The following is a 23,402-nucleotide window of genomic DNA, read 5'->3' on the forward strand; positions in this document are numbered from 1 at the left end:
ACTCACACATTGAGACAGATGACCCCCAAATTTGTATTTATAGCCCTGTCTTATCTTCCAAGCTTCGCCTCACATTTCTAAACATCTGCTAGACATTTGCACCTAAATGTACTATCCGCATCTCAAAAAAGACACCTTCAAACTGTCTTAAACTTCTTTTCTTCCAGCTTTCTTTTTAAAAAAATGGTAGCTATGTTCTTCCAACCATGCACTTTTAAAACATGAAAAATACGCTTGGATCTTCTTTATCTTTCTTTACTTTCCTGTTGTCACCAAATTCCACCAATTCCTCCTAACTTTTTTTTTTTTTTTTGGCTGTATCTCAGCATGTGGGATCCACACTCCCTGACCAGGAATTGAATCCATGCCCCTGGTATTGGGAGCACCATCTTAATCACAGGACCACCAGGGAGTCCAATTCCTCTTTAAAGTTACTCAGTTCAATTCTACAGACTCATCTACTGGAAGCCTCTTATTAGGCACAGCTCTGTGCTAAAAGCTATGGTATCAGCAGCAAAACGTATCAACAACATGATATAAATTCTGTGCTCGGGTACCTTGTAACCTAGTAGTGGAGATAAGCTATAGATGTGAATTTCACTCTCAAGACCATCAGGTTAATTTTCTTATATACCATACTCTCCTGCTCCAAAATCACCAGTGTTTATTTTCTTCTGTATGAAGCTCATATTCTTTTTTTTTTCAGCTTTATTTATTTATTTATTTATTTAAATAAATTTATTTATTTTAGTTGGGGGCTAATTACTTTACAATATTGTACTAATGCATTTATATGGAATTTGAAAAATGGTAACGATAACCCTATATGTGAGACAGAATAAGAGACACAGATGCATAGAACAGTCTTATGGACTCGGAGGGAGAAGGTGAGGGTGGGACGTTCTGGGAGGATAGCATTGAAACATGTATATTATCATATGTGAAACAGAACACCATTCCATGTTCGATGCACGAAGCTCATATTCTTAATTCTGGCTTCGCTCAGACTCTAATAACAACTTGCATTACTTGGTTAGCTTACTATGTGCAAGGACTGTTCTAAGTACTGTTTAAATATTTCACTTAATCCTCACATCTGTAAGGTAGATATTACTATTATCTCTTTATAGACCAGGAAACTCAGACGCAGTGATTAAATAACTTGCCCAAGGTCACACAGCTTGTAAATAAAAGATCCAAGGGTTGAACCCTGGAGTCTGGCTCCAAAGACGAGTCTCTGAACCATGGTGCCCTAATGCCTGCCCTATACCTCTTGTCTCTGTTTGTCCTCAGCACAAATGACAGGGAAGGACCCTGACCTCCAAAAAGCCAATCTACTGGCTGGACTGTCACTTGTAATTTGTGAGTCTTGGCTTAAATAGATGAACCGGACCTCTTAGAAGTTTTTCATTGCGACTTGAAACAGAAAATACCAACTAATGCCATTTACACTGATGCTTAAAATATAGGACTCTCATTCTCTTGTGTTGCCAGTTTGGGAATATTTTCTAATTGAAATTTTTAAGTTGAGATTAAATGGCTTTTAATTCACATCATTTCATGTAAAATACATTTTTGATGCTTTTAAGGAAAATTAAATTCAGTTTAAATATTTGTGTCATATCTATTTTTCTTTCCAAACATTCTACCTTTTTAATATTCTTTGATGCATTTTCTCTGGTAGCTTGTCAGCTTTGCTTTTTTAGTTTTAGCAATTAGTATCTCAACTTTAATATCTGACGTGTTTGTTTTGACATATCTATGTTATTTTCTCACTAGTTCAGATTTATTGATCCAGAATAGCAACCTTTTCTGGAGTTTTCAATTGTCCTCACCACCTATCTGATTTTACCTTTTGCTTTATCGTATTTCTGCAAACTTTTACCTATTACTCATGTCATGGTTTACCTTGTCAGTACTTCACATTTGCCCATATGGTTTTGACTAATTTCCATTTTCTTTAGATGCTTTTAAATATCATTTTTCTATCTGTTTAAACTTTCAGTTCAGTCACTCAGTCATGTCCGACTCTTTGTGACCCTATGGACTACAGGACTCTGGGCTTCCCTATCCATCACCAACTCCTGGAGCTTGCTCAAACTCATGTCCATTGAGTCAGTGATGCCATCCAACCATCTCATGCTCTGTCATCCTCTTCTCTCCTGCCTTCTATCTTTCCCAGCTTCAGAGTCTTTTCCAATGAGTCAGTTCTTCGCATCAGGTGGCCAAAGTATTGGAGTTTCAGCTTCAGCATCAGTCCTTCCAATGAATATTCAGGACTGATTTCCTTTAGGATTGACTGGTTTGATCTCCTTGCTGTCCAAGGGACTATCAAGAGTCTTCTCCAGCACCACAGTTCAAAATCATCAGCTTTTCAGCACTTACGGTCCAACTCTCACATCCATACATGACTACTAGGAAAAACATAACTTCTAGGAGAGAGACCTTTGTCAGTCAAGTAATGTCTCTGCTTTTTAATATGCTCTATAAGTTGGTCATAGCTTTTCTTCCAAGGAGCAAGCGTCTTTTAGTTCCATAGCTGCAGTCACCATCTGCAGTGATTTTGGAGCCCAAGAAAATAAAGTCTGTCACTGTTTCCGTTGTTTCCCCATCTATTTGCATGAAGTGATAGAACTGGATGCCATGATCTTAGTTTTTTGAATGCTTAAAGTTTAAAATTGTGGTTTTCTCAAGCTATATGCCCAGTAGTGGGATTACTGGGATTACTGGGTCATATGGTAGTTCTCTTGCCTGGAAAATCCCATGGACGGAGGAGCCTGGTAGGCTGCAGCCCATGGGGTCACTAAGAGTCGGACATGACTGAGCGACTTCACTTTCATTTTTCCCTTTCATGCACTGGAGAAGGAAATGGCAACCCACTCCAGTATTCTTGCCTGGAGAATCCCAGGGACGGCAGAGCCTGGTGGGCTGCCATCTATGGGGTCGCACAGAGTCGGACATGACTGAAGCGACTTAGCAGCAGCAGCAGCAGCATGGTAATTCTATTTTTAGTTTTTTAAGGAACTTCCCATACTGTTCTTCATAGTAGCTGTATCATTTACATTCCCACCAACAGTGCAAGAAGTTTCCCTTTTCTCTACATTCTTTCCAGCATTTATTGTTTGTAGATTTTTTGATGGTGGCCAGTTTGACTGGTGTGAGGTGATACCTCATTATAGTTTTGATCTTCACTTCTCTAATAATTAGTGATGCTGAGCATTTTTCCTGTGCCTTTTAGCCATCTGTATATCTTCTTTGGAGAAATATCTACTTAGGTCTCCCACCCATTTTTTGATTGGGTTGTTTGTTTTTGACATTGAACTTCATGAGTTGTTTGTATAATTTGGAGATTAATTCTTTGTCAGTTGCTTCATTTGCAAATATTTTCTCCAACTCTGAGGGCTGTCTTTTCATCTTGTTTGAGCTGCAGTTCCACAAGGGCACTCACTCAAACCCATTTGATACAGTTTTGTATTTTTAAGTGCATAACAAAGTGACGCAGCCATACATATATACATGTACCCATTCTCCCTTAATCCACCCCCATCCAGATTGCCACATAACATTGAGCAGATTTCCCTGTGCTATACATTAGGTCCTTGTTGGTTGTCAACTTCATTATTATTATTTTTAAACTGGTTTTGCATTTTTAATAAACATTTCTTCTGAACACAAAAATTTAAAAAAAGCTTATAACTATTCTTAGTTTTCTTTTGCAAATTCTTGAAAGGATACAGGCCATTTTCAATAATTACAAATTTAATTAAAATTAGATTTCAACTTAAATAAGATACAATTCAGAATTATAATTTCAGTTAGAAATATTTTGAATATTTCAGTCTAAATCACAGAAATATCTCAAAATGGGAATTAGTGTTTCAAGTTAAAATTATATTCAGTAGCATCTGTAAAGAATAAGAATTAGCCCATATAATCCTGTAGGAAAAATTATTGTAAATTTAAAAACATAGTATGAAATAATGATGTTGTGATTTTTACTAATGAAATATACTTTTCTAATTATGTCACTATTTTAAAGGTGCAATCTCAAAAACAACAGAATGATCTCTGTTCCTTTCCAAGGCAAACATTCAATATCATAGTAATCCAAGCCTATGCCCCATAATGCTGAAGAAGCTGAAGTTGAACTGGTCTATGAAGATATACAAGACCTTCTGGAACTAACACCCAAAATAGATGTCCTTTTTTTTTTTTTTTTTTAATTTGTTTATTTATTTTAATTGGAGGCTAATTACGTATTGTAGTGGTTTTTGCCATACATTGACATGAATCCACCATGGGTGTACATGTGTTTCCAATCCTGAACCCCCCTCCCACCTCCCTCCCCATCCCATCCCTCAGGGTCATCCCAGTGCACCGGCCCTGAGCACCCTGTCTCATGCATCGAACCTGGACTGGTGATCTGTTTCACTTATAATAATATACATGTTTCAATGCTATTCTCTCAAATCATCCCACCCTCGCCTTCTCCCACAGAGTCCAAAAGTCTGCTCTTTATATCTGTGTCTCTTTTGCTGTCTTGCATATAGGGTCATTGTTATCATCTTTCTAAATTCCATATATATACATTAATATACTGTATTGGTGTTTTTCTTTCTGACTTACTTCACTCTGTACAATAGGCTCCAGTTTTATCCATAATAGTGGACTGGAATGCAAAAGTAGGAAGTCAAGAAACGCCTGTAATAACAGGCAAATTTGGCCTTGGAGTACAGAATGAAGCAGGGCAAAGGCTAATAGAGTTCTGCCAAGAGAATACACTGTTCATAGCAAACACCCTGTTCCAACAACACAAGAGAAGACTCTACACATGGACATCACCAGATGGTCAATACCAAAATCAGATTGATTATATTCTTTGCAGCCAAAGATGGGGAAGCTCTATGCAGTCAGCAAAAAAAAAAGGAAAAAAAAGACTGGGAGCTGACTGTGGCTCAAATCATGAACTCCTTATTGCAAAATTCAGACTTAAATTCAAAACAGTAGGGAAAACCAATAGACCATTCAGGTATGACCTAAATCAAATCCCTTATGAGTATACAGTGGAAGTGACAAATAGATTGAGGGGATTAGATCTGATAGAGTGCCTGAAGAAATATGGATGGAGGTTCATGACATTGTACAGGAGACAGATCAAGACCAGTCCCAAGAAAAAGAAATACAAAAAGGCAAAACGGTTGTCTGAGGGGGCCTTACAAATAGCTGAGAAAGGAAGAGAAGCAAAAGGCAAAGGAGAAAAGGAAAGATATATCCATCTGAATGCAGAGTTTCAAAGAGCAGCAAGGGAGAGATAAGAAAGCCTTCCTCAGTGATCAGTGAAAAGAAATAGAGGAAAACAATAGAATGGGAAAGACTAGAGATCTCTTCAAGAAAATTAGAGATACTAAGGGAACATTTCATGCAAAGATGGGCTCGAAAAAGGACAAAAATGGTATGGACCTAAAAGAAGCAGAAGATATTAAGAAGAGGTGGCAAGAATACACAGAAGAACGATACAAAGAAAATTCTTCATGACCCAGATAATCACGATGGTGTGATCACTCACCTAGAGCCAGACATCCTGGAATGCGAAGTCAAGTGGGCCTTAGGAAGCATCACTACGAACAAAGCTAGTGGAGGTGATTGAATTCCAGTTGAGCTATTTCAAGTCCTCAAAGGTGATGCTGTGAAAGTGCTGCACTCAATATGCCAGCAAATGTAGAAAACTCAGCAGTGGCCACAGGACTGAATTTTCCATTCCAATCCCAAAGAAAGGCAATGCCAAAGAATGCTCAAACTCCTGCACAATTGCACTCATCTCACATGCTAACAAAGTAATGCTCAAAATTCTCCAAGCCAGGCTTCAACAGTACATGAACCGTGAACTTCCACATGTCCAAGCTGGATTTAGAAAAGGCAGAGGAACCGGAGATCAAATTGCCAACATCCACTGGATCATCAATAAAGCAAGAGAGTTCCAGAAAAACATCTATTTCTGCTTTATTGACTATGCCAAAGCCTTTGACTGTGTGGATCACAACAAACTGTGGAAAATTCTTCATGAGATGGAAATACCAGACCACCTGACCTGCCTCCTGAGAAATCTGTATGCAGGTCAAGAAGCAACATTTCTAACCCGACATGGAACAACAGACTGTTTGCAAATTGGGAAAGAAGTACGTCAATGCTGTTTATTGTCACCCTGCTTATTTAACTTATATGCAGATTACATCATGCAAAATGCCACGTTGGATGAAGCACAAGGTGGAATCAAGATTGCTAGGAGATATATCAATAGCCTCAGATATGCAAATGACACCACTATTATGGCAGAAAGTGAAGAAGAACTAAAGAACCTCTTGATGAAAGTGAAAGAGGAGAGTGAATAAGCTAGCTTAAAACTCAACATTCAGAAAACAAAAATCATGGCATCTGGTCCCATCACTTCTTGGCAAATAGATGAGGAAACCATGGAGACTGTGAGAGACTTTATTTTGGGGGTCTTCAAAATTACTGCAGATGGTGACTGCAGCCATGAAATTGAAGGACGCTTGCTCCTTGGAAGAAAATCTATAAGCAACCTAGACAGCATATTTAAAAGCAGAGGCATTACTTTGCCAACAAAGGTCCATCTAGTCAAACCTATGGTTTTTCCAGTAGTTGTGTATGGATGTGTGAGTTGGACTATAAAAGAACTGAGCACCGAAGAATTGATGCTTTTGAACGGTGGTGTTGGAGAAGACTTGAGAGTCCCTTAGACTGCAAGGAGATCAAACCAGTCAATCCTAAAGAAATCTACCCTGAATATTCATTGGAAGGACTGATGCTGAAGCTCCAATGCTTTGGCCACCTGATGTGAAAAATTGAGTCATTGGAAAAGATCCTGATGCTGGGAAAGACTGAAGGCAGGAGGAGAGGGGAGAACACTTGTTAAAGCTGTTGAAATATTCTTGTTAAATTTCTTAAACATTCCAGTACAAAAGTTATAACACTTTGATACGTTCAGAAAACTAATTTTTCCCCCAAGCTGGACACTAGATAAGTTTCCTGGAAATTTATTTTTAAGTTTAAATTGCCCTTCACACTGAAGTGTTGGTGGTCCAATCTCAGTGTCATTTTCCTTATTAGTGTTTCAGTAGAGTTTGTCATAATTAACTTTTCTTTGTTTAAAAACACTTTTTTGTTGTTGTTCTTTGTCAGCATCTAATAGCATGGAGTGATGGATGTAAAACTTCCATGGAGATCCCAATAGACAGTTCTGAATTTTTTTTAAAAATTGGAATATGGTTGCTTTACAATAATATAGTATTGGTTTCTGCTGTACAACAGTGTGAATCAGCTACATGTGTACATATATCCCCTCACTCTGGAGGCACCCTCCCCATCCCACCCCTCTAGGTCCTCACAGATCGTTGAGCTGAGCTCCCTTTGCTATCCAGCAGCTTCCCTGTAGCTATTTTACATGCGGTAGTGTATATATGTCAATGCTACTTTCCCAGTTTATCTCACCCCCCTTCCCCACGGGTCCACTCTATGTCTGTCTCTGTTCCTGCCCTGCAAATAGATTCATCTCTACCATTTTCCTAGATTCCACACGTATGCATTGATATATGATACTTGTTTTTCTCTTTTGGCTTACTTCATTCTGTACGATAGTCTCTAGGTTCATCCTCATCTCTACAAATGACTCAATTTCATTTCCTTTTTATGGCAGAGTAACACTATACAGTAGTCTGATTCCTGTCTACTCCCTGGGTTTCCTGCTCTTGCTTTGGCTCTTCTTAACATCTAGATATTGCAGTCTTTTCTCTGCCCTTGCAGCTTTCCTTTGAGATCTCGAGCAGTTCCATGTTTTTAAGTAACCCCTCTTGCTGCTCTCTCCTGAGCTGATATCTCTAGTCCTGCTCTGGTCCCCTGACCTCCAGACTCTAGACCCAATTGTTGTCCGCTTAGATTCTTAGCAGGCCTTTCAACTTCAACATACTGAAAAGAGAACAGTTAATTCTCTACCTCTCTGGTCCAGATCACTACCAATCTCCATCTTAGTGTCTAGTTCACTGAACCCTGCTTCAAATCCTGCTCCTCTAACGTCTGTCTCCCCAGAGTAGCCAGAGGAGTCATCTCTGAAAGCATACTCCAGGCTCTATCTTCTGCATTTTTTATCTCTGCTTTTTGTGTCTCATAGGGCCTCTGTGACCTGGTCCCTGCCTATTTCTTTATCTCTACCTCCTTCTCCTTCCTATGTTCCCCAAGGGATTCCAGCCACACATGAGCCTTCTCGTTGTTTCCAGAGCATGCCAGGCTCATTTGCATCTCTGAACCTTTCTCCTTGCTCTTTCTTCCCTCTGCCAGTAGCACAGTTTTCACCATCATTTTTTAAAACAAAACAAAACAACTTTTTATTTTGTATTGGGGTATAGCTGATTAACAATGCTGTGATAGTTTTGGGTGGACAGCAAAGGGAGTCAGCCATACATATACATGTATCCATTCTCCCCCAGATTGCCCTCTATTCAGGCTGCCACATAACACTGAGCAGAGTGCCATGTGCTATACAGTAGGTCCTTGTTGTCACCAACATTATTTTACATTATTTAGAACTTTGTGCAAATGCTGTATCCCCAGTGAGGTCTTGTCTGATCCTCCTGCGTATAGTAGGACTCAGTCCCACTTTCTATACCGTAAGCCTGTCTTATTTTCTTCATTGCCATCATTCCCATTTGTTATTACTTGGCTCTCTCACTAATCCTCGTGAAGGCAGGGACTTTGACTTTCTCAGTACAATACCGTGTACACGGCAGGTGTTCAGTAAACATTTGCTGAGAAGGAACACAGGTGAGAAATAAATTGCTTTTTCTTGGCTTTTTGAAACTTAAAAAGAAAATTACTGGCGTATAGTCGCTTTACAGAGTCTTGTCAATTTCTACTATATAGCAAGGTGAATCAGGTAATGTATACATATGTCCCTTCTTTTTTGGATTTCTTTCCCGTTTAGGTCGCCGCAGAGCATTGAATAGAGTTCTCTGTGCTGTATAGTAGGTTCTCATTAGCTCTCTCTATTATACATAATACCAATAGTATGTATAAGTCAGTCCCAATCTCCCAATTCATCCCACCCCACATGTGGTATGTGGTTACCAGGTGAGCTATTGGGGAAGCCTATACACACACATATACACACACACATACAATGAAATATTTTGTTCAGCCATAAAAAGGAATGAAATTGGGTCATTTGCAGAGATGGATCTAGAGACTCTCATACAGGGTGAAGTAAGTCAGAAAGAGAAAAACAAATATTATGTATTAATGCATATATGTAGAATCTGAAAAAAAATTATCTTATTTACAAAGCAGAAATAGAGACACAGATGTAGAGAACAAATGTATAGATACCAAGGGGACTTTGTGAAACTTTGATAAAAATAACAATCCTTAGGCTAACAGCTGTAGTTCTCACATGTAATCGGTGTCCTTATGGTTTTAACTATATCATAGCTGTTTCCAGCATCAGGTATATATCATACTGCTGCCAGGAAAGCTATAGTGAAACTTTGTATGGAATACAGTTAAGCTAGTTTAACTGTAAACCAGTTAACTGTAAGCTGTAAACCACCTGTACAGTACAGCCTAACTGTACTCTTTAGTCCTAAGAATTGGTCTCTTTAGTCCAGAGTCAAGTTTTTGGTTCTCTGAAAAGGCAATTCTCATGAGTAAATAATCCCTGAGCTGAATCACCTTATTTAGGGAAATAATAAAAACACCAGGAAGAAAATTAGAAGTGTCATTCTAGATCCAGAAATCTCCCTAAGGAAGAGGGTTTGAGCTGGAGTTGAAAACAAACTATTCAAATGAAATCCACAGGATATTAGCATTCAGTGGGATTAGCATAGTTCTGACATGTGTTAAGGAGAGCTTGATTTTGTATGCTGGTTCGTAGCAAATTTACATTAATGGGTGGTGGATTTTATGGTGTGGCCTTCAGACAAAGCATGACTGATGGTGTCAGTGTTCTGCCAGGATTTATCCTTGCCCTTGGACTGCACCCGATCTTACATTCTGTCCCAGAGCTCATTCACTGTGCACGGAACCTTCATCTCCAATCCTCGGGAGAGATGAAGATGCTCACAGGTCAGAAAAGTGCTGAATGGAGCTGTTGATGTAATGTTTGAAGGGTGACCAGGGTATTAGAATGATGTCTTAACACAACATATTCAAACCTGAATACTTGTTTTCTCAGACATTTTTTTTTTTTCCCTGAAAGAGGGGCAGAAATGCCAGAACAAGCAGTAGCTTTCTTCTGTGCCAGCGTGTATGATCAAGCACCTTCCACTTGGCATGGGTTTATGAAAGGGCATGCAGTTAAATGATAGGTACCAAGGAAAGCAAAGATACATAGAAAACTTAGACATTTCTATTAAAGATAATAGATTTTGTCTATTTTAGTGCATTTGTGTTGTTTGTTTATATGATTTCTGGAAGAATATTTTGTCTCATATCCTCTTAGAACTTGCCCTTTATTCTTTGCTCATGGCAACACTGCATTTGTCCACGATATTAGCATCTTCAGGGCATCTACACTGTATCATCTTTACCAGTCACTTGATGATACGTTTGTCTTGATTTCAAGTCAAGGGCCCAATATACAAGCAATTCAGAGTTTTGATACTCTACTAGATTTGGTTCCTGTGAGATTTATGAATAGAAAAAAAAGACTGTGCACTAGCTCTTCTACTAATCTGTAGTAGACAGAGGAGGTAATATTATATAATCTCTCCTGATCACCCTACACAAATCAACCAAATGTCCATTGCAGAGAGTTACAATCCAAGTGACAACAGTACTGCTGATGAGTATTTAGTAGAAAGAGAACAATAAAGAAAGGAGGGGGCAGGAAAACATTTTTACATGATGGACAAGCAGCCAATCAGGGCATTTTCCTACCAGAAAACTCCCTAGTAGAGTGCAAGATAAGAGGAGGGTGCTTTTTGGTATCTCATCTTTCCTTGCCTATAGCCTGCCTGCCTGCCCAACCCTCATCCCACTACCCGTTCTCTTTGGAGCCAGAGAGTCAAGAGGACTTTTAAGTGACTCTTAAGGGCAGTCCTAAGAAGATAAGGAACTGAGGGAAGATGGGGAATAGCACTGCAGCCCATCTGGTAATGGTGAAGTGGAGAAGGAGGTAGGAGTTTGATCTGATATGTTTGAGACCCTGTTAACTTTGACCCCATTAGCTGGTAGAACTATGGTCTTCATTTGGAGAAAGGGTGTGTGCTATTACAGTGTGCTGGGAAGACATTTTAGATTCAGGTCTCAATTTGAGTGTATATGTATATTGTTTACTCACTGTATTATATTTGGAGCGAGACATTTAACTCTGAATCTTGGTTTTCTCATCTGTAAGTAGAAAATGGGATGGGTAGACCAGGCAACTCTGATTATTTCTTTCTGAATTTTGCCTTCTTGGTGGGTAGGGGAGTTTTTGTTTCAATGGTGTTTTAACGCATATACCAGACCCCCATTATGGTCTCTAACCTGAATATGGACATGAGTCTCTTCCTTGATTTTTCTTGGGAGATATGAAGGAGGTGGTGAATCTTAAAAAAAAAAAAAAATGGAAAGAAAGGAAGAAAGAGAGAGGAGTAGAGAGAAAGAGACACACACTGTCCCCAACTGTTGAATATCTTCTTTTTGTAGCACCAGAGATTGACACACATACACGGTTGATTATAAACAGAAACAAGAGTGCTGGTTTATATATCTCTGGTGTCCTCTACATTAAGTCAACAGCTTGTCTTGGAATCCCAAAAGCAACAGATCCTTTTAAACCAGCTGGGTTTCTTGTTATGTAGCTGGTAGGAACTAAAGAGTCTAACGGTCTCTGTTTTCCTATCAGAGAGCATTGAAGAGAGCGTTCCCCACCTTCATTACAGTGAGGCTCACATGTGGAAATTTCAAAAACCTTTTATTAGAGATGACCATTTTTGGCCAAGCTGGAAAAAGAGGAATTAGATTTATGATACTGCCTAAAAAAACTAAAAGACTCAGACAAAATTATTATAAAGCAATAGTTTTGAAGACACTGGATATTAGCCCTTGAGTGTGATCTCAGATCACATTGGACAGGATGTGATCCCTAAGAGATGAGAAACAAGTGAGGTATACTCTGTGACTGAGGTATACTCTAGCACTGCCTTTAGAGAGCTTCCAGTCCATGGGGCAAGGAGGAGGAACACAGGAGAACTCCTTCAGTTGAGTTAGATGGGGCTGAGAGTCAGGGGAGAACAAGGCAGCTATAGTTTGTAGGACAAGGCACAGGAGAGAAGAGAGAGACACAGGGAAAACTCCAGAGACCTGCAGAGGCTCCTCCTTGGGTGTTTAGCAGAGAACGATCAGTACATACATAGGAGAAAACTACTCAAAGTTGGAGAAAGAACCACCAAAAAGAATGAGAAGTGACAGCGCCTGGAGCTTACCCAAGTGCCAGGAATTGTGCCTGTTTTCACCACTCAGGCTAGAAAAACCCATAATTCCTGGGGGCATCGGCTAGAGAAATCAGAAGAATTTTACTTCGGCAATGGAGTATGATTAACCCTAGACTCAACTGCCCTTGCCTCGTTGAGCAAAAATGTAAAATAATATTTCAAAAGATCAAACTGTTTCCAAGAAAGTTAACTATATCTCAGAACAAACTTCAAGAATATTTATAAGGATATTAAAATATTTTGTACCTAAAAGGTAACATTCACAATGGCTGGAATCCAACAAAATTTACAAAGTATGCAGAAACCAAAAAACACACAATAAAGTAGAAATAAAACTTTCTCTTATTGGGAGTTGAGATGTGAAACCAAAATGAAAAAAAAAAAAAAAGCATGCTCCAGGAGATTGTCTGAGATCAATTTCTTTTGCTTTCTCCTTTCTCAGCCAGCCCGTGTCTACCTGCTGTTGAAACAATTTTGAGAGTGTAGATCTTTTGTGGAAATGTCTGGCTTTGTCTTTGCTTGTTCTGTATGTTTTCCATATTGAACAAATAACAGTTACACTTAAGAGGCAGGTGAAAGAGTTATTTTTTATATTTATGTAGAGATTTATTTGACCTCTATAGAATCACATTTTAAAATAATTCAGGCAGTGATCAATGAAAGTTACTGAAACTCTTACCTAATTTCATTCTTTAAAGTCTTCCTTGGGCATTGGGATAAAAGCCAATCCAACAAAACAAACAAAAAATGTTTTGCATTTGTGGTAACAGAACTATAGTAACTTGCCTCAAACACTGTGCTCCCGCTCGTTCTGTAAGTCTGTTGCTTTTCAGCAGAATGACCAACGATGCCGTCTTAGTTTAAATCAGTTGAAACGAAGCCTGAAATCTGCCCTCCCTCCCCTTCACTCCCAAACACAGGCACAGCTTTCAGAAATTGAATCAGTCCGGAAGTTCTCAGTGTTTCAGTCGGGGCTTTCAAACTGCAGATGACCTTAGGGTGTTTTTGTTGTTGCTGCTTTTTTTTTTCTCACCACTGTTTTCCATCTCCCTGTGAAAACTCTTTTTTGTTCTGTTTCCTAGTTCTGCCTTTGAGATAGTGACACCACTAAGAAGGGATCTCCTGCCCTCTGTGTTCTAGTTAATTCTTTTCAAAAGAACAGGTTGGTCTAGTTCTTTTCTCTTGGATTCTGGAAACTGCTCTATTCACATGTCTTTCTGATTGATTCCTGACAACCAAGTCTTGGTAGGTGACTGCGTTTATACACAGAATTGAGAAGAGGCGCCAAGCATGAGTGGGTTGACTCAACTCTTTCCCGGTCATGTGAAAAAATAAGCTTTTTGATGCTAGGGAGAGCCTTTTATTTGTCTTACCTAGAGCTTTGATTAATGCCTAATAAATAACCAAAAGAGTTGGTGTGTTTCAGGGGAAAAAAAACAATCAGTATAAGAGAAAGAACACACACGCCCCTTATAGAGACTGCCTGTGATAACTGAGCTGAAGATAAACACAAGTTCAGGTGTTACCGGAGGGGACTCCTTCCAGGGCCCGAGAGTGGTCTCTTGTCTAACACTCAGAAATGAATTGTCTGAGGAAACACATGTGCTTACAAACCCAAGTACTTTATTGGGGGGGGGGGGCGCATTTGGGCAGAGAGCAGCCAGGTGAGGGAAGCTAAGAGAACTGCTCTGCTGCCACATGGCTCACAGTCTCAGGTTTTATGGTGGTGGCGTTAGCCTTCTGGGTTGTCTCTGGCCAATCATCTTGCTTGTGTTCATATTCGCTCTGACTCAGGGTCCTTCCTGGTGGCATGTGCATCTCTCAGCCAAGATGGATCCAGTGTGAGTGTTTCTGGGAGATTGGCAGGACTTATTATGGGCTGGCATCTCCTCCCTCCTCCTGGGCCCTCCCAAATTCTCCTAGTTGGTTTTTGGCAGCAGCACCCAAACAGCAGTTCCTTATCGGGACTTCCTGCTGTGAGACAACTCATGTAAGAGGTTATTATCATGCCTGGCCAAGGCAGGTGGTTTTGGTCAATGGTTGCCTAACAGAGTGGGCTTCCCTGGTAACTCAGACAGTAAAGAATCTGCCTGCAATGCAGGAGACCTGGGTTTGATCCCTGGGTTGGGAAGATCCCCTAAAGGAGCGAATGGCAACTCACTCCAGTATTCTTTCATGGAGCATCCCATGGACAGAGGAGGCTGAGGGGCTGTAGTCCGTAGGGTCGCAAAGAGTCAGACATGACTGAAGCGACTGAGCACAGGCACGAGGCGTGACTTACCACGCACACAAGGTGACTAAGGAAGAATGTTTACTTGTTCAAAGCGTCAGCTCTGAGTCAAAATGCCTGGGTTCAATGTCAGCCTCCATTATTGCTTGCTTTGGGTGAAATGCCTTCATTTCTTTTTGTCTGAGCTTCCTGATTGTTAAGACTGTGGTAAAATGGTGCCAATTTCATAGAGACGTATGTAGAGCAGTTTGGAATATTGACTTACATATAGAAGAGATCTTATAGATAATAGCTATTAACATAGAAAACTGGATTGCTAGAGGTAGGGTGGATTGATGTCCTTTCTCAAAAACTTCCTCTGAAGTAGAGATGAGAAATAAAACAAAGCTGAGACGTGGTCAGTGTGAGTGACTCCATTTCTGCCTTGATTTTCCTCATGAAGCAGCTTAATTCCTTCTATCCAGTTACCAGAGTTTAATAGCCCAGTTGAGTGAAAGGTCAAGGTGTAGAAGTAACTATCCTTTTATTTAATGATTTTTTATTATTTAATTTTTCATTGGAGTATAATTGCTTTACAATGCTGTGTTAGTTTCTACTGTAAAGCAACATGAATCAGCTATAAGTATACATATATCTTCTTCCTCTTAAACCTCCCTCTCATTGTCCCCTCATCCCACCCTTCTAGGTCATTACAAATAAAAAACATAGGAGGTCTCATTGAATTTGAATTTCAGGCAAACAATAATTTTTTCATGAAACCAAGTCCCATAAAATATTTGGAACATCCTCATACTAAAAGAATTTTTTATTACTAAGTGAAAAATCAAACTTAGCTAAAAGTATTAGTATCTCAGTGGTGTCTAACTCTTTGCAGCCCCATGGACAGAGGATCCTGACCTGGCAGGCTCCTCTGTTCATAGGATTCTCCAGGCAAGTCTATGGAGTGGGTTGTCATTGCCTTCTCCAGGGGATCTTACCAATCCAGGGATCAAACCCAAGTCTCTTGCATTGTAGGCAGGTTCTTTAAGGTCTGAGCCACCTGGGAAGCTTAAATAGGCCTCCTGCATTTTATCTGGAAACATTAATAGGTGCAGCTAAAGACTCTGGGCTGTTTCTCTGAAGCTTGATGAAGTTAGCATGTTTGTTGTTCTTGCTCAGTTGTGTCCGACTCTTTGCAACCCCATGGACTGCAATACACCAGGCTTGTGCTTTTTTTTAATTTAATTTTATTTTATTTTTTATAAATTTATTTATTTTAGTTGGGGGCTAATTACTTTACAATATTGTAATAGTTTTTGCCATACATTGACATGAATCAGCCATGGGTTTACATGTGTTCCCCTTCCTGGACCCCCCACCCACCTCCCTCCCCATCCCATCCTTCTGGATCATCCCATTGCCCCGGCCCTGAGCCCTTGTCACATGCATCAAACATGGAATGGTGTTCTGTTTCACATATGATAATATACATGTTTCAATGCTATTCTCCCAGAACGTCCCACCCTCACCTTCTCCCTCAGAGTCCATAAAATTGTTCCATGCATCTGTGTCTCTTATTCTGTCTCGCATATAGGGTTATCGTTACCATCTTTCAAATTCCATATATATGCATTAGTATACTGTATTGTTGTTTTTCTTTCTGGCTTACTTCACTCTGTATAATGGGCTCCAGTTTCATCCATCTCAGTAGAACCGATTCAAATGTTTTTTTTTTTTAATGGCTGAGTAATATTCCATTGTGTATATGTACCACAGCTTCCTTATCCATTCGTCTGCTGATGGACATCTAGGTTGCTTCCATGTCCTGGCTATTGTAAACAGTGCTGCGATGAACATTGGGGTACACGCGTCTCTTTCAATTCTGGTTTCCTCGGTGTATATGCCCAGCAGTGGGATTGCTGGGTCATATGGCAGTTCCATTCCCAGTTTTTTAAGGAATCTCCACACTGTTCTCCATAGTGGCTGTACTAGTTTGCATTCCCACCAACAGTGTAAGAGGGTTCCCTTTTCTCCACACCCTCTCCAGCATTTATTGCTTGTAGACTTTTGGATAGCAGCCATTCTGACTGGTGTGAAATGATACCTCATTGTGGTTTTGATTTGCATTTCTCTAATAATGAGTGATGTTGAGCATCTTTTCATGTGTTTGTTAGCCATCTGTATGTCTTCTTTGGAGAAATGTCTGTTTAGTTCTTTGGCCCATTTTTTGATTGGGTCGTTTATTTTTCGGGAATTCAGCTGCAGAAGTTGCTTGTATATTTTTGATATTAATTGTTTGTCTGTTGCTTCATTTGCTATTATTTTCTCCCATTCTGAAGGCTGTCTTTTCACCTTGTTTATAGTTTCCTTTGTTGTGCAAAAGCTTTTAATTTTAATTAGGTCCTATTTGTTTATTTTTGCTTTTATTTCCAATATTCTGGGAGGTGGGTCATGGAGGATCCTGCTGTGATTTATGTCGGAGAGTGTTTTGCCTATGTTTTCCTCTAGGAGTTTTATTGTTTCTGGTCTTACGTTTAGATCTTTAATCCATTTTGAGTTTATTTTTGTGTACGGTGTTAGGAAGTGTTCTAGTTTCATTCTTTTACAAGTGGTTGACCAGTTTTCCCAGCACCACTTGTTAAAGAGATTGTCTTTTCTCCATTGTATATTCTTGCCTCCTTTGTCGAAGATAAGGTGTCCATATGTGCGTGGGTTTATCTCTGGGCTTTCTATTTTGTTCCATTGATCTATATTTCTATCTTTGTGCCAGTACCATACTGTCTTGATGACTGTGGCTTTGTAGTAGAGCCTGAAGTCAGGCAGGTTGATTCCTCCAGTTCCATTCTTCTTCCTCAAGATTGCTTTGGCTATTCGAGGTTTCTTATATTTCCATACAAATTGTGAGATGATTTGTTCCAGTTCTGTGAAAAATACCATTGGTAGCTTGATAGGGATTGCATTGAATCTATAGATTGCTTTCGGTAGTATACTCATTTTCACTATATTAATTCTTCCAATCCATGAACACGGTATATTTCTCCATCTGTTTGTGTCCTCTTTGATTTCTTTCATCAGTGTTTTATAGTTTTCTATATATAAGTCTTTTGTTTCTTTAGGTAGATATATTCCTAAATATTTTATTCTTTTTGTTGCAATGGTGAATGGTATTGTTTCCTTAATTTCTCTTTCTGTTTTCTCATTATTGGAGTATAGGAATGCAAGGGATTTCTGTGTGTTAATTTTATATCCTGCAACTTTACTATATTCATTGATTAACTCTAGTAATTTTCTAGTAGAGTCTTTAGGGTTTTCTATGTAGAGGATCATGTCATCTGCAAACAGTGAGAGTTTTACTTCTTCTTTTCCTATCTGTATTCCTTTTATTTCTTTTTCAGCTCTGATTGCTGTGGCCAAAACTTCCAAAACTATGTTGAATAGTAGTGGTGAAAGTGGGCATCCTTGCCTTGTTCCTGACTTTAGGGGAAATGCTTTCAATTTTTCACCATTGAAGATAATGTTTGCTGTGGGTTTGTCATATATAGCTTTTATTATGTTGAGATATGTTCCTTCTATTCCTGCTTTCTGGAGGGTTTTAATCATAAATGGATGCTGAATTTTGTCAAAGGCTTTTTCTGCATCTATTGAGATAACCATATGGTTTTTTTCTTTCAATTTGTTAATGTGGTGTATTACATTGATTGATTTGCGGATGTTAAAAAAACCTTGCATTCCTGGGATAAAGCCCACTTGGTCATGATGTATGATCTTTTTAATATGATGTTGGATTCTGTTTGCTAGAATTTTATTAAGGATTTTTGCATCTATGTTCATCAGTGATATTGGCCTGTAGTTTTCCTTTTTTGTGACATCTTTGTCTGGTTTTGGAATTAGGGTGATGGTGGCCTCATAGAATGAGTTTGGAAGTTTACCATCTTCTGCAATTTTCTGGAAGAGTTTGAGTAGGATAGGTGTTAGCTCTTCTCTAAATTTTTGGTAGAATTCCGCTGTGAAGCCGTCTGGTCCTGGGCTTTTGTTTGCTGGAAGATTTCTGATTACAGTTTCGATTTCCGTGCTTGTGATGGGTCTGTTAAGATCTTCTATTTCTTCCTGGTTCAGTTTTGGAAAGTTATACTTTTCTAAGAATTTGTCCATTTCTTCCAAGTTGTCCATTTTATTGGCATATAGCTGTTGGTAGTAGTCTCTTATGATCCTTTGTATTTCTGTGGAGTCTGTTGTGATCTCTCCATTTTCATTTCTAATTTTGTTGATCTGATTCTTCTCCCTTTGTTTCTTGATGAGTCTGGCTAATGGCTTATCAATTTTGTTTATCTTCTCGAAAAACCAGCTTTTAGTTTTGTTGATTTTTGCTATGGTCTCTTTTGTTTCTTTTGCATTTATTTCTGCCCTAATTTTTAAGATTTCTTTCCTTCTACTGACCCTGGGGTTTTTCATTTCTTCCTTCTCTAGTTGCTTTAGATGTAGAGTTAGTTGATTTATTTGATTTTTTTCTTGTTTCTTGAGGTACGCCTGTATTGCTATGAACCTTCCCCTTAGTATTGCTTTTACAGTGTCCCATAGGTTTTGGGTTGTTGTGTTTTCATTTTCATTCGTTTCTATGCATAATTTTATTTCTTTTTTGATTTCAAAAATATGGAACGCTTCACGAATTTGCGTGTCATCCTTGCGCAGGGGCCATGCTAATCTTCTCTGTATCGTTCCAATTTTAGTATATGTGCTGCCAAAGCGAGCACCAGGCTTGTGCTTTGAGAGGCTGACTTAACACATTCCTCTCTCTTTCATTCTAAAACATATTTTATTCTTGTTTCTGCCCACATCCAAAATTAAAAAAAAACAATTGTAGACATTTAAAATATAGTTTGTCCTGCTATAAAGTGGGACAGACTCTGAACTCTATTTTGATTTTTGGCAAATGGTAAGATTTAGGAGGAGGTATTGATAAGTATGCCCCAGAGAAACTGATGGTTTATACTCTGCATTTTGTTAAATGTTTTTGTATAAATTAAAGGAAACTCTTTTACATAATTTGTGGTCCTATTTGCATCATCAATGTGTTTAAGATGGGGATTTTGTACAGTCATCCTGTTTAGAATCCTCCCACTTTCTGGACACAGTCATGGACGTTCACTTTAGTTGCCTAAAAGGGAACTATTATCTCTTAGTGAAAAAGAAAGTCAACACCCCAGAGAGACGGCCTACTGAAAGAAAAACTGCTGAGTACCTGGGCATAGTAGTAGCGTTTGTTATTCTACTGGCAATTCTTTTGAGAAATGCTTTAATTTGGGAGTGTCAGAGAAAAGTTAGGGAGTAGAAAGATGGTCTTATTTATGTACTTATGGAATTTCTTAACATTTTATTGAGTCATCAGACATAGAGAACGGACTTATGAATACCATGGGAAAGGAGAATGTGGGACAGATTGAGAGTCTAGCACAGAAACATATATACCACCATTTGTAAAATAGATCGCAAGTGGGAATTTGCTGTGTGACCTAGGTTGCTCAAGCCAGGGCTCTATGACAACCTAGAAGGGGGGATGGGGTGGGAGATGGGAGTGGGGTTCAGGAGGGAGAGGACACCTGTATACCTGTGCTTATCCATGCTGATGTACGGCCGAGGCCAACACAATATTGTAAAGCGATTATTCTAACCACCCTGCCCCCCAAAAAAATGTTTTAAAAAATGACATTAAAAGTTTGTCTTTATTCCAATATTTGCACCTCAGAGATTAGGATATTTTTCAAAATGTTTCTTCTCCCAGTGATACCCTTGAGAGGCATGTGGGTCTATTGTTTGTAGCTCTTTGTCTTACTTGGGGTTTTAAACCTTGGGTCAGCCCTGCCTCCAACAAGTGAAACTTTCTTCATCAAAACCTGTGTTTGCTTCAGAAGATGATACCTCTGTGTAAGTTCAAGGGAATAAATTAGTTCTTTTTTGTACTTGGGCTTATTTCTGAAATCTAGCACAACACCCACAAGATGGAGAAAATAGACTGGTTGAGGGAGTGGGACCGACAAAGGAGCACAGCTTGGTTACAAGGTTGACACCCTTGCTTGGGTGTGGTATGCGACAATACAACCTCTGAAACCCTCCGGCACCACCCTGGGCAAAGCAGGGAAGCTGGCTTTTTTTTTTTTCTTTTTTAATGGAACAAAACAAAGAGAAAACAGGAGATTTGACCATTAAATTCTCTGAACTTTTCTTAAGAAACAAAGCCATGAAAAGTCGTAATTAAAACATTAGCCTCCCCCCACCACGGCATTTTTTTCCTTGACAAAGTCTTAGGTCACTGTGTTTAGTAGCAGGTCAAAAAAATACTGTGTCACACAGTCGGTGGTCAGTCTCAAGGTCATCTTGTATTTTGGTGAGACTGGAATGAAACAGGGAAGGTGGATGTAGGTGGGGTCCATCCCCAGGTCCATCACTTTGTGCACATCTTTGGCACCAGAAGGCTTTCCCTGGTGGTTCAGTGGTAAAGGATCTGCCTGCCAGTACAGGAGACGCAAGAGGTGTGGGTTCAATCTCTGGATCAGGAAGATCCCCTGGAGGAGGGAATGGCAGCCCTCGCCAGTATTCTTGCCTGGAGAATCCCCATGGACAGAGAAGCCTGGGGGGCTACAGTCCATGAGGTGGCAAAGAGTCAGACACGACTGAGCATGCACGTGGCACCAGAAAGGTAGCATTGGCTGTATTTTTCAGTTTTGCGGGGCTTCCTGGAATGTCAGGGAATATAACAGATGTATCAAATTGGAGAAAAGTTGAGTTATTTTTAAAACTCAAATGTGGGCTTGTGGGGTAATTCTTATTCTCTTTCTTTCTCTCTCTTTTTTTTTTTCTTCTTATGTAGAGAAATTCAAGACAGGAAACAGGAAAGCCAGGCTCTGATGATAGGATTCTGAGCTTGCGTTTTGACCTCTCCTGTAACGCTGCTATTGGCTGGTCTTGTGCTATAATAGCGTCCAGCCTGTTGGGGGAGGCTCGCTTCTTCTGAGCTCTCCCTCCTGACATACTCTTTCCTGTAGATAACAGCATCACTAGCAGAGCCATCAGCCTGCTTCTACCCCATCATGCAAGTTGTCTAGAGGGTGATGTGACAGTGTCAGTGGGGATTTGAGATGGAGGAAACAGGCCTGTCCATTTCAGTGCCTTCCTTTCCCTCTTTTCCTTGGAAGCAGATCTCCTCAGCCAGGACATCTGTCCTTGTCAATGTGATCAGTTTCACAGTCAAGGTTAAGCTCTATGGTTACAACCTGGGACGGGAAGGCTGTATGTTTTGGGCACTTGGTAGAAGGAAACCCACCTCCTTCCTATCTCCTCCGAGATCATCTTTATTAGAATAAAGGTGTTATGGGTGTGCTAAGTTGCTTCAGTCCTGTCCCACTCTTTGTGACCCTATCCTTGGGTCGGAATGAAACAGGGAAGGTGGATGTAGGTGGGCTCTGAGCCACCTGGGAGGCTTGGATTCCCAAGGCTCCTCTGTCCTTGGGATTCTCCAGGCAAAAATACTGGAGTGGATTGCCATTCCCTTCTCCAGGGGATCTTCCTGACCCAAGAATCTAACACACGTCTCTTATGTCTCCTGCATTGGCAGGCAGGTCCTTTACCACTAGCGCCACTGGGGAGCCAAAAGGTTATCTATTTTTTCTACTTGCCTTACTATATTGTTTTATTTCTTTTTTTTAAAGATTCTTTTAAAGATTTTCTTTCTTTCTTTTTTTTTTTTTTTGACGTGGACCATTTTTTAAAGACTATTGAATCTGTGAAAATATTGCTTCTGTTTTTTGTGTTTTAGTTTTTTGGCATCAAGGCATGTGGGATCTTAGCTCTGCAATCAGGGATCAAACCTTCACCCCCTGCATTGGAAGGTGAAGTCTTATGCACTGGACCACCAGGGAAGTCCCAACTTTATTTATCAGTTGGTTCAGAACACCTCTTAGGATGAGAGAGATCATTTAATAAGCTCTTTTGTGCCTCAACATGGTTGGTCAGTTCAATCCAGTGACAGGGACCCAGAGAGCAGGCCAACAGTGACGTGCAATTCAGAAGTTAGGTAACCAAGCATGCAACTTGCTGGTGTGTGCAGAAAGGTTACTTGGGCTGGGAGGCTTTACCCTAGAGTTGGAGAGGAGGTGGAAAAGATAAAGACTTCCCTCTGAGCCCAGTGATCAAAATGACACATAGACAATTCCTGAAAACAAATATTCTTTTAAAAAGTTTATTTATGTATTTAGCAGGTATTAGTTGCATGTGGGCTCTTTAGTTGCAGCATGTGGGAGCTAGTTCCCTGATCAGAGACTGAACCCAGCCCCCCTGCGTTGGGAGCACAGAGTCTTAGCCACCTGACCACCAGGGAAGTGGCCCTAACCACTCTCCTTCGTCATACATTTTGCATTAGACTGAACAGTAAAAATAGCTCACATTTGTGAAGAAGGTATGCAACTAATTACCGACATCTATTTTCATTTAATCTTTAACTCCAGCCTCTATGATAGGTGGTGCTAGCTGGTAAAGAACCTGCCTGCCAATGCAGGAGACATAAGAGACGTGGGTTCGATTCCGGGTCAGGAAGATCCCCTGGAGGAGGGCACGGCAACCCACTCCAGTATTCTTGCCTGGAGAATCCCATGGACAGAGGAGCCTGGCAGGCTATAATCCATAGCGTCGCAAGAGTCAGACACGACTGAAGGGAC

The 23,402-nt window shown here is 39.9% G+C and overlaps 1 protein-coding gene and 1 non-coding gene across 2 annotated transcripts in view; both read right to left on the reverse strand.

Annotated features, from left to right (window-relative positions):
- The window catches only part of LOC145528632 (uncharacterized), a 283,959-nt gene that overhangs the window by 16,250 nt on the left and 244,307 nt on the right, over window positions 1-23,402 (reverse strand). The window lies entirely within an intron of this gene.
- On the reverse strand, window positions 19,339-19,445 carry LOC145530775 (U6 spliceosomal RNA). The gene has a single exon (XR_014072067.1). It is a non-coding gene; the product is annotated as a U6 spliceosomal RNA (small nuclear RNA).

This window comes from Giraffa tippelskirchi, chromosome 12 (assembly GCF_054371585.1).
Source record: "Giraffa tippelskirchi isolate mGirTip1 chromosome 12, T2T-mGirTip1v1.2.pri, whole genome shotgun sequence".
Taxonomy (NCBI): Eukaryota; Metazoa; Chordata; class Mammalia; order Artiodactyla; family Giraffidae; genus Giraffa; species Giraffa tippelskirchi.